Source organism: Dasypus novemcinctus, chromosome 21, assembly GCF_030445035.2.
Source record: "Dasypus novemcinctus isolate mDasNov1 chromosome 21, mDasNov1.1.hap2, whole genome shotgun sequence".
Lineage (NCBI taxonomy): Eukaryota > Metazoa > Chordata > Mammalia > Cingulata > Dasypodidae > Dasypus > Dasypus novemcinctus.
The window spans coordinates 29329318-29341648 of NC_080693.1; positions in this window are offsets into that span (position 1 = coordinate 29329318).

Consider the following 12331-nt stretch of genomic DNA (forward strand, 5'->3'; position numbering starts at 1 on the left):
AACACAAGCAGAAGGCAATACCACATTGGAAGAGAGTGGAGGCTGTTCTCTTAGCCACATCTGGCCAGGATTGTTTACCAATTTTTTTTATGGTGAAAGAAACTGGAAATTAATGTGGGAATACTGTTGTTTAAAATCTACTGTTTGTTATATATTGTTGTGCCTAAATTACCTATTTGGTAGAATCAGTGTAATTGGTTTATAGAACAGTTTGTTCTGAGTGTGGTCCTATTAAGAAAGGCCTTTGTTTTTTCCCCTTCCTTGCCCTGGATGAGGGTCTAGGACAGGTCTCATAGCTTTTGGGTTACTTTCAGATAGTAGGACAGTTTCATTTGCAGGTATTAAGAAGTTCAGGCTTAATCTAGATCAGTGCTGTACAATGGAAATATAATATGACTCACATATATAATTTAAAATTTGCTAGTAGCTGTATTTAAAACAGTGAAATTTATTTTACTCAATATATACAAACTATTGTCATTTTAACATGCAATCAATATAAAATTAAAATGACATATTTTACATTCTTTTTTGTACTGTCTTCAAAATACAGTGCATATTTTATACTTACAATGTTCAATTTGATGCTAAAATTTCATCAGAAATAACTTAATCTGTATTTAGATTTCATAAAATTTACAATTGAGAAAGTAGGTTCACCTACGTAAGTTGTTCCAAGCATACTTAAAAGTTTTCCAAAAACAGAATGTAATATCGGTTTTAAAGTTAAATTTACTTAAGTTAAATAATTCAATTCCTTAGTCTCATTAGCCACATATCAAGTGCTAAGTGCCACACGTGGCTAGTAGCTGCCGTACTGGACAGATTTAGACCAACACTTCCAACTCGTCCCGTTAAAGCCTCTTTCCCAACTCAGCTCCAAACTCAAGACTGACCCGGGGTCAGTAACCATTATACTCTCCACAGAGTAGCCCTGACCCCACAAGCTCAGGAAGCATTCAGCAGTATCTGTGTGATGCTTGAGGTGGGGTGGGGGTCTCAGGCAGTTTTCTCACAGTCTTAAATTTGAATTCCAGCACCACCACTAACAGTGTGAACTTTGAGCAAGTTTTAAAATCACTCTAAGCTTTAGTTTTCTGTGTGTAAAATGAGGGTAACAATGACACCAATCCTGAGATTTTCTTTTTGTGTCTGTAAAGATGAAATAATGCATGTGAAGACTTAGTACAGATTCTGGCATAAAATGGAGGTTAAGGAAATGTTAACCATAAAACAATCAATACATTCTATTAATAGCAAATAATATTTTATCATAATAATGAAATTATTGTATGTTCAACTAAATTATGTTAATAATGATAGATTTTTAAAAACAAGTCTATTTTATTGATACATATTAATACAGCATAAATCCATTGAAAGTATACAATCAATGTTATTTAGTATAATCACATATTGTGCATTCATCACCTCAATCATTATTAGAGTATTTTCATTGTTCCAATAATAATAATAATAAAAAACAAAAAACAAGCAAACAAAAACTCATCACTTCTCAACCTTTCTATGCTTCCCCTGCTGTACATAGCTGCTATTCTGTTTCTGTGTCTCTAGTTTACTTGTATTTATAGATTTCTAGAAAGTTCTTATATACCCAGTATTTCCCACATTCTTATTTCACATGAAGTTTCACTATTATACAGTCCCACGTTACATTATTTAGCTTTCCATCTAGTAATATACATGTCCTTAGACTTTCCCTTTCAACTACTATTATATTCATATAGCAGCTCTGCTAGTTACAAACACTGTGATGTCCTTTCACCATTTCTATCCAATAATGATACATTGCTGTTTCATAATTTATCTCATTGGAGAGTTCTAGCAGGAAGAAACAAGTTTGGTAGTCTAATTTCCCACTCCTGAGTCCCTTATAGGACTATGTCAACAGACATAATTTTTTTTTATTTTTTAATTTTTTTATTTTTTTATTTACTTTGTAATAATATTACATTAAAAATATATATGTGAGGTCCCATTCAACCCCACCCCCCCACCCCCCCCTCTCCCCCCCCCCAACAACACTCGTTCCCATCATCATGACACATCCATTGGATTTGGTAAGTACATCTTTGGGCACCTCTGCACCTCATAGACAATGGTTCACATCATGGCCCATACTCTCCTCCATTCCATCCAGTGGGCCCTGTGAGGATTTACAATGTCCGGTGATTACCTCTGAAGCACCATCCAGGGCAGCTCCATGTCCCAAAGACGCCTCCACCTCTCATCTCTTCCTGCCTTTCCCCATACCCATCGTCCACCATGTCCACTTTTCCCAATCCAATGCCACCTCTTCTATGTGGACATTGGATTGGTTGTGTCCATTGCACCTCTATGTCAAGAGGAGGCTCAGATTCCACATGGATGCTGGATGCAATCCTCCCATTTTCAGTTGTAATCACTCTAGGCTCCATGGTGTGGTGGTTGTCCTTCTTCAACTCCATCTTAGCTGAGTGTGGTAAGTCCAATAGATCAGATTGTAGGTGCTGGAGTCTGTTGAGGCTCAGGACCTGGCTATCACATTGTCAGTCCAGAGATTCAAATCCCCTAAATATATCTTAAACCCCAACATTAACTGCACCTCCAGCACATTAGCATGAAAGTCTTATGAAGGGAGATCCCATCTGAGTCCAGATTCATCACACATAAACACCATTTCCAAAGAGGGGCCATCTGCCCTGGTAGTTAACCCCATCGGCCATGACCATAACTCCCATGGGTCTCTTTAGCCCTCAAAGGAACCAATATCTGGGGGTTGAATCTGCTTTATCTGTCTCTCTGACTCTGCTCAGTTGTGCATGAGGGCAATCCTTCTGCCAGCCTCCAGACTCTTTTTTAGAAACTCGTAGCCATATAAACTCATTTCTCCTTTCCATTTCCCCCTTACTTTAGGTCAAACAGCATTTTAAAGTCATGGTATTTTATGTAGACATGGATATTCTGCTGATCCGCATTGAACCTTCCATATAAGGTCATTTTCCAGTTGCATCATCAGTTGGTAGTTGATAGTGGTCCCTCGGTGCCAGGGAGGCTCATCCCCGGGTGTCATGTCCCACGCTGGGGGGAAGGCATTGCATTTACATGCTGAGTTTGGCTTCGAGACTGGCCACATTTGAGTAACATGAAGGCTGACAGGAGGAAATTCCCAGGCACAATGTTGCTCTAGGCCTTGTTCTTATTTTAGGTTTATCAGCTCACAAGCATAGTCATTAGCATCAGGGGCTCACTGTTGAACCCTCACTCCCTCCCGGTCCCCGCCGCTGTACCTGGGAGACTGTCACTGCTCCCCTAGGGACCACGACAGAGCACCACTGGCCAGGAACCCAGTACCCCCCCTGCTGTGGTTTTTAATTGTTGCCACTATGAGTATATCCAAACATTACCATGCACCCTGGACATATGTTCTGTACAGCTCCCTGTCAGCCATATATCACCTGTCATTGGTATCCCATACCAGTATCCCTCCATTGCCATTGTTGAAACACTCTGTGATCCAGAACTCCCCGAAATTTGAAGCCCAATATAATGTCATGGTCCTTTACTAGGGAATGGCATATAGCGATGGGTTTAAAGGATAGATAAAGAACTTGGATAAAGTTAGATAAAGAGCTTAGATAAAGAATGTTGACTTGAAAAAATTCCACATCCTATCTTTTTCTTTTTTCTTTTTTTTTTTTTTTTTTCCCCCCCTAATTATTCAGCTTTTCTTCACAGGAGTCCTAGACCATAGCAATGTATATATATAATATACAGCACTCCCACACATCCACCAGAAAACCTTTTCCCTTCCACAGTGATACTCTTACGCCCTATTCATATCATATTTACTTAAAGTGATGTACAGAGTCTGAGACATTAGCTTTCTAACAAGGTGACATCTGTGCTTACATTATGGTGCATACTTTAGGATACACAGTTCTTTACATTTTTAGTTATCCTATGTTTTACATTATGGTTTACATTATCAGTCTGTCATCTCCTATATGTTATGGTGTAATATTGCATGTTTTATATCCATCCTTGTGTACTCTCAAGAAACTCCTCTCTTACCCCCCATTTACTTTGGTTCCCCACATTTAACGTCCATTTTCCCTTCCACCTTGGTGCCCACAGTGACAGCCAACCTCCGTTTCCTGAGGAGCCACTTCCAGAGATAGATGGAATAGTGTTCAGGGCCTAACTTGCTCAACTGCCCCAATGCCCTGGGAGCCACCCTTTCTCTCGAGGGATACAGTTCCCTCTATTTGATGGCATTAGTCCTCCCCAGGATGTGGGTCCACCCCCACTCTCACTACTTGGGTTTCTACCCCATGGTGTCACCCACTCTGGCAGAATGAGCATTTAGACATTCCCCAGGAGCCCGTCCTGCATCAGACCCTCCCCTCTGAGCATTCTAAACAGGTAACCCTCTTTATTATATTTTGATATGATTTTCTCGGCATTTTACTCTCCACCAACACCTGACCCTCTCCTGTGTTCGTATGCTACCCCTTCCTCCCCCCACTTTTGGGCAACGTTACCCATCCGTCCCTCCCCAGCCACCCTCAAACCCGCAAAGCCCCAACCAAAGGCAACCCCTTGTCCCCCTTTTATCTCTTCTTTGTGTTCATACTTACCACCATCTCGTCTTAAATTCCACCCCTGCAGACATCGGCTCATATCCTTCCTCCACCCTCTGATTTCCTGTAAGCCTATCGTTCAGTCTCTTGCTATCTAGGGCAGCTTGTTTATTTCATATCATTGAGGTCATGTAGTATTTGTCCTTCAACGCCTGGCTTGCTTCACTCAACATAAGGTTCTCAAGATTCATCCATGTTATCACATGTGTTTATAGTGTGTTTGTTCTTACAGCCAAGTAGTATTCCATTGTGTGTATATACCACATTTTATTGATCCACTCATCTGTTGATGGGCATTTGGGTTGATTCCAACTTTTGGCAATAGTGAACAATGCTGCTATGAACATTGGTGTACATATATCGGTTTGTGTCCTTGTTTTCAGTTCTGCTGGGTATATACCCAGCAGTGGTATTGCTGGGTCATATGGCAAATCTATGGCTAGTTTTTTGAGAAACTGCCATACTGTCCTCCAGAATGGTTGGATCCTTCTGCATTCCCACCAGCAGTGGATGAGTGTTCCCTTTCCTTCACATCCTCTCCAGCACTTGTATTCTTCTGTTTTTTTCATAGCTGCCAATCTTATGGGTGTAAGATGGTATCTCATTGTAGTTTTGATTTGCATTTCCCTGATAGCTAGAGATTTGGAACATTTTTTTCATGTGCTTTCTTGCCATTTGTATTTCTTCTTCAGAGAAGTGTCTGTTTAAGTCTTTTTCCCATTTTTTAAATGGGTTGTTTATCTTTTTATTTTCAAGATATAGGAGTTCTTTATATATGCAAGTTATAAGTTTCTTATCAGATATATGATTGCCAAATATTTTCTCCCACTGTGTGGGCTCCCTTTTTACTTTCTTGACAAACTCCTTTGAGGTGCAGAAGGCTTTAATTTTGAGGAAGTCCCATTTATCTATTAGTTCTTTTGCTGCTCGTGCTTTTGGTGAGATATTCATAAATCCATTTCCTATTACAAGGTCCTGTAGATGTTTCCCTACACTGCTTTCTAAGGTTTTTATGGTCTTGGCTCTTATATTTAGGTCTTTGATCCATCTTGAGTTGATCTTTGTATAAGGTGTGAGATGGTAATCCTCTTTCATTCTTCTACATATGGCTATCCAGTTCTCCAGACACCATTTGTTGAATAGGCCACTCTCTCCGAGTTGAGAGGGTTTGGTGGCTTTATCGAATATTATGTGGCTGTATATGTGAGGTTCTATATCAGAGCTTTCAATTCGATTCCATTGGTCTATGTGTCTCTCCTTATGCCAATACCATGCTGTTTTCACCACCGTAGCTATATAGTATGATTTGAAGTCAGGTAGTGTGATTCCTCCAATTTCGTTTTTCTTTTTCAGTATGTCTTTGGCTATTCGGGGTCTCTTTCTTTTCCAAATAAATTTCATAGTTAGTTTTTCTAGTTCCTTAAAGAAGGCTGCGTTGATTTTTATTGGGATTGCATTGAATGTGTAGATCAGTTTTGGTAGGATAGACATCTTAATAATGTTCAGTCTTCCTATCCATGAACAAGGAATAGTCTTCCATTTATTTAGGTCTTCTTTGATTTCCTTGAACAATCTTGTATAGTTCTCGGTGTATAGGTTCTTTACCTCTTTAGTTAAATTTATTCCTAAGTATTTGATTTTTTTATTTACTATTGTGAATGGTATTTGTTTCTTGATTTCCTCCTGATCTTGCTCATTATTGGTGTACAGAAACGCTACTGATTTTTGCGCATTGATCTTATAACCTGCGACTTTTCTAAACTCATTTATGAGTTCTAGAATCTTCGTTGTAGATCTCTCAGGGTTTTCTATGTATAGGATCATGTCATCTGCAAATAATGAAATTTTGACTTCTTCCTTTCCAATTTGAATGCCTTTTATTTCTGGTTCTTGCCTCAGTGCTCGAGCAAGTACTTCTAAGACAATGTTAAATAGGAGCAGAGACAGTGGGCATCCTTGTCTTGTTCCTGAGTTTAGAGGGAAGGAGTCTAGGATTTCTCCATTGTAAACAATATTGGCTTTAGGTTTTTCATATATACTCTTTATCATGTTCAAAAAATTCCCTTGTATTCCAATCTTTTGGAGTGTTTTATCAAGAAAGGGTGCTGTATTTTGTCAAATGCTTTTTCTGCATCAATAGATATAATCATGTGATTTTTTTCCTTCAATCTGTTTATATGGTGTATTACGTTGATTGATTTTCTTATGTTGAACCATCCTTGCATACCTGGGATGAATCCCACTTGGTCGTGGTGTATAATACGTTTAATGTGTTGTTGAATACGATTTGCAAGTATTTTGTTAAGTATTTTTGCGTCTAGGTTCATTAGAGAAATTGGTCTGTAATTTTCCTTTCTTGTGATGTCTTTGTTTGGCTTTGGTACTAGGGTAATGCTGGCATCGTAGAAGGAGTTGGGTAATGTTCTTTCTGTTTCGATGTTTTGGAATAGTTTCAGCAGGATTGGTGTCAGTTCTTTCCGGAATGTTTTGTAGAATTCACCTGTGAAGCCATCTGGCCCTGGGCTCTTCTTAGTTGGGAGATTTTTAATAACTGATTCTATCTCTCTGCTTGTGATTGGTTTGTTAAGATCATCAATTTCTTCTTTTGTCAATATGGGCTGCTTATGTGTTTCTAGGAATTTGTCCATTTCCTCTAGATTGTTATTTTTGTTGGAATATAGTTTTTCAAAATATCCTCTTATGATAGTCTTTATTTCTGTGGGGTCAGTGGTGATATCTCCTTTCTCATTTCTTATTTTGTGTATTTGCATCTTCTCTCTTTTTTTCTTTGTTAGTGTTGCTAAAGGTTTGTCAATTTTGTTAATCTTCTCAAAAAACCAGCTCTTGGTCTTGTTTATCTGTTCAAGTGCTTTCTTATTTTCTATTTCATTTAGTTCTGCTCTTATCTTTGTTATTTCCTTCCTTCTTCTTCCTGTTGGGTTACTTCGTTGTTGTTTTTCTAATTCCTTCAAATGTGCAGTTAGTTCTTCAATTTTTGCTCTTTCTTCTTTTTTGATATATGAATTTATGGCTATAAACTTCCCTCTCAGTACTGCTTTTGCTGCATCCCATAAATTTTGGTATGTTTTGTTATCATTATCATTTCTTTCAAGATAGTCATTGATTTCTTTTGAGATTTCCTCTTTGACCCACTGTTTTTCTAAGAGTGTGCTGTTTAATTTCCAAATCATGGTGTGAAATCTGGGCTTCTGTCCCTTGCAAATCTCCAGCTTGACTCCACTGTGGTCAGAGATAATGTTTTGTATGATTTCAATCTTTCTGAATTCGTTCAGCCTTTCTTTGTGGCCTAGCATATGATCTATCTTGGAGAATGATCCATGTGCGCTTGAGAAAAATGTATATCCTGCTGTGTTTGGGTGTAGCGATCTATATATGTCTATTAGATCGAGCTCCTCTAATATACTATTCAGATGTTTTGTTTCTTTGGTGATTCTCTTTTGAGATGTTCTGTCCAGAGTTGATAGTGGTGTATTAAAATCCCCCGCTATAATTGTAGATGTATCTATTCTTTCACTTAGTTTTTCCAGCGTTTGCCTGACGTATTTAGAGGCACCCTTGTTAGGGGCATAGATATTTATGATTGTTCGATCTTCTTGACAGATTTTCCCTTTGACTAAAATGTAGTATCCTTCTTTGTCTCTCACAATTGTTTCACATTTAAAGTCTATTTTGTCTGATATTAATATAGCTACTCCTGCCTTTTTTTGGTTATTGTTAGCTTGTATGATTGTTTTCCAGCCATTCACTTTCAATCTCCATGCGTCTCTGGGTCTAAGATGTGTCTCTTGTAGACAGCATATGGATGGGTCATATTTCCTTATCCAATGTCCCAGTCTGAATCTTTTGATAGGTGAGTTTAATCCGTTGACATTCAGTGTTATTACTATCAAGGAATTATTTGTGTTAGCCATATTTTGATTGGATTTGTGTTCGTCATATTTTGTTTGTATATATATTTTTTGTCTTTTTTTTTGTTGTTGTTGGTCTTATACTCTCCTCCAACTTTGCCTTTCCTGTTTTTTCCTTTCTTCCTGCAGAACTCCCTTTCGAATTTCTTGAAGGGGAGGTTTCTTGTTGGTATACTCTTTCAGTTTCTGTTTGTCTGCGAATATTTTTAACTCTCCATCATGTTTGAATGCTAGTTTAGCTGGATAGAGTATTCTTGGTTGGAAATTTTTTTCCTTTAGTACCTTGACTATATCATACCACTGTCTTCTTGCCTCCATGGTTTCAGAAGAGAAATCAGCACTTAATCTAATTGAGCTTCCCTTGTATGTGATGGTTTTCTTTTCTCTTGCTGCTTTTAGGATTTTCTCTTTGTCTTGAGCATTGGATAATTTGACAAGTACATGTCTTGGGGTGGGCCTGTTGGGGTTTATGACTTGTGGAGTGCGCTGTGCTTCTTGAATATGTACATCTGTCTCTTTCAGTAGATTTGGGAAGTTTTCAGCCATTATTTCCTGCAACACTCCTTCTGACCCCTTTTCCTTCTCTTCACCTTCTGGAATGCCTATAATACGTATGTTTGAGCGTTTTGCATTGTCATTCAGGTCCCTAAATCCTAATTGGATTTTTTCTATCTTCTTATTGACCCCTTCTACTATCTGTTTGATTTCTGATGTACTGTCTTCCACATCACTAATTCTCTGCTCTGTCTCTTCTAGTCTGCTGATATTTGCTGCAAGTGTATTTTTGATTTCTTGAACTGTGGTGTTCATTCCCATCATATCTGTTATGTTTTTGCGTATGTCTGCAATTTCCCCTCCAAGTGATGTCTTCATGTTGTTAACCTCTTTCATTACTGCATCAAATTTGTCGGTGATAAATGTTCTGAGATCTTTCATTGCTTGTGCCAAGTTTTGCTCCCCTTCGTGATTATTGGTTTGTTGATTGGATTCAGCCATGTTTTCCTGATTATTGGTTTGGTTTGTAGATTTTTGTTGCTTTCTGGTCATCTCTTTATTTTGACGAATTTAATCAGTTCCTTAGCTTCTTTGTCTGCTCTTGGAGGTTAATTAGCTGTTATTTTTGCATAGGTGTTATATCTTCTCTTTGTCACTTTTTTCTTCTTTTTCTAGTTACTTGTTGTTGGTTAAGCTCACTTTAGAGGAAATTATTAGTGTTGGGGAAAGGCAATTGTGTAAGCAAGGGAAAAGTGTAAAGTAGTATTGGTGATGTATGTTAACAAAGCAAGAATATGAGATCTGGGAGGATGGAGGTTAGATTCATGTAGATTGTATAGAGTTATAGCTGTAGGTAGAGTACCTTTTATGAAGTAGATGACTGAATATGGGAGGAATATGGTATGAACTACAAAGCTATTGTTTTCATGAGAGAGGGAAAAAGAAAAGAAAGGTAATAGTTTCAAGAGTGGATAACAGACAGAAAACAGAACAAAGGTATTAGAATTAAGAGTTAGACACTTTGTGGATCAAAGAACGGGAGGTGGGGGGTGGAATATAGGAGAGACAGTAGATGATAGTGGATATCAAGATGCAGGGGAAGGGGGATAGTGTAGGTAGCCTAAATCAGTTCACACAGAAATGAGGCAGTGGAGGATGGGAACACCCAGCAAATGTGAGGTGTTCCCTGTAGCACCTATTGTATACTTGAATTAAAATAAAATAAGTGGAAGATGAGGGACAAGAGGGAAAGAGAAAACCGAAAAAAAAACTAATTATAATAAAGAAAAAAAGAAAGACAAGAAGAAAGGAAGAAAGAAAAAGAGGATGGGCAAACGGTGGGGAACAGATAGGGGGAAGAGAGATACAGGTATACACGTGTCACAATTGCAACACTATCTAAAACAACAACCAAAAAACCCCTAAATAACTGTATAAAAAAAAAGGACTTTGGGGGACACGCTAGGAGAAAAGGCTAGGGGATAATGCAATATTAGCAATCAGGGCGTCAAAAAGAGTAAAAAATAAGATAAAGTGAAAATAAAAACAAAACAATATGAACCAATAAAGATAAAACGCAAACGTTAAGGTCCAGGGCACTCAAGGACCCCAGGTAGACCCCAGGGCGTGATGGATTCAGGGGTGGAAAGTCTGAGATACTGAAGACTCAAGAGGTGTGAGTCTGGGGTGTGGACCGCCAGAGTCCAGGGGACCCAGACCTGGCAACCTCAAATCTGGTCCACAGAAAGCTTAGGAGCCCCGCAGTGCAACACAGCCCTCAGGGATCCCCGTAGCTGGGTGCCAGCCCCGTGGGGGAAGCCAGGTCTGCGAACTCTATCTTGAATGTCTGATCCCTGCAATTCACCTACTCCTCAGGGTTTCAGCCTTTGGACAGCTCCCTCCCTGTGCTCCCACAAAACGGCCACTTGAGGGCGCCTCTACACCACAGCCAGTTCAATGACTCAGATCCCAAGCCCCGCCGGGTGGGGTGGGCTTCAGCTGGAAACCCCGAAAACAGACTCTAAGATCCGAAATCCCAAACTTCGCAAAATATTCCCCAATCGGCTTCCAGGCGTGTCCCCCTCCCTCACTGCACCCTACAACAGTCTCCCAATTGTGTCCCCTTATTGCCCAAAATCCAATTCCGTTGCAGATCGGCAGCCGGACCTGTGGGGATGGGGCTCCAGGTGGAAGCGCTAACCCCCCCCCCCCGTCCGGCGACCAAAACGTCCCCCTCTTCACAACAAAACACCGTCTGTCTCCCCAAATCGATCTGCAAAGGAGTCTTGTCCCAACAACCCCTCACGAGCCAGCCCAGTATCCGCGAATTTCTCAGCACCGCAAAGCCTCCAGAAAAAGGAAAAAAACAAAACAAAACAAAAACCCTGGCCGCCGCGGCTCCGGAGCTGCAGGAGCGCCCGCTACCGCGGCTCCGCCCACCCAAGGAGGGAACTTCCCGCGCCCAGCTGGGACCTCCGTTTATATATTATAGACGTATCCTCTCTGTTACCTTCCCACCGAATTGACGTCCAGACACCTTCCAACCAGCAAAAATCCCCAAAACAGCGCGGTCCCAAAGAGCCTTCAACGCTGCCCAGCCGCCCCCTGCAGAGCAAATTTTTTTTTTCTATGTATAATGATAGATCAGTTGTTTTTCTCCTTTATTCTGCTAATTTAATGAATTATTAATTAAATTATTGTTTAATAAATAATTATTAATTAATGATATTTAATTTTTTAAATTTTTAAAGAAGTTTTAGATTACATAAATATTACATAAAAAAATACAGGGGACCCCATATACCCCACAACCTTCCCCTCTCACACTTTCTTACATTAACAACATCTTTCATTAATGTGGTATATTTGTTACAATTGAAGAACACAAATTGAAGCATGTCTGTTTATATTGATGAACACATATTGAAACATGGAATATAATTTACATTATGCTTTACACTCTGCCCTGCAAAATTTTATAGGTTTTTTTCAAAATGTACAATGGCCTGTATCCATCATTGCAATTCCATACAGGACAAGTCCAATGTCCCCAAAATGCCTGGTGTTACACCTATTCTTTCCTCTCCCTTCCCTCAGAACCTCTGGTGGCCATTGCTAGAATAAGAATATCTATAATAGAATAATAATAAGTCTACTTTAATCCATTGTTTATTCCCTAATCTTGAGGATTTTGGGTTGGGATCTGAGAGGGTGCTTAGATCCCATGGGGCAGATGGATGGAACTGTCTTGCTTTGCAGTTGCAG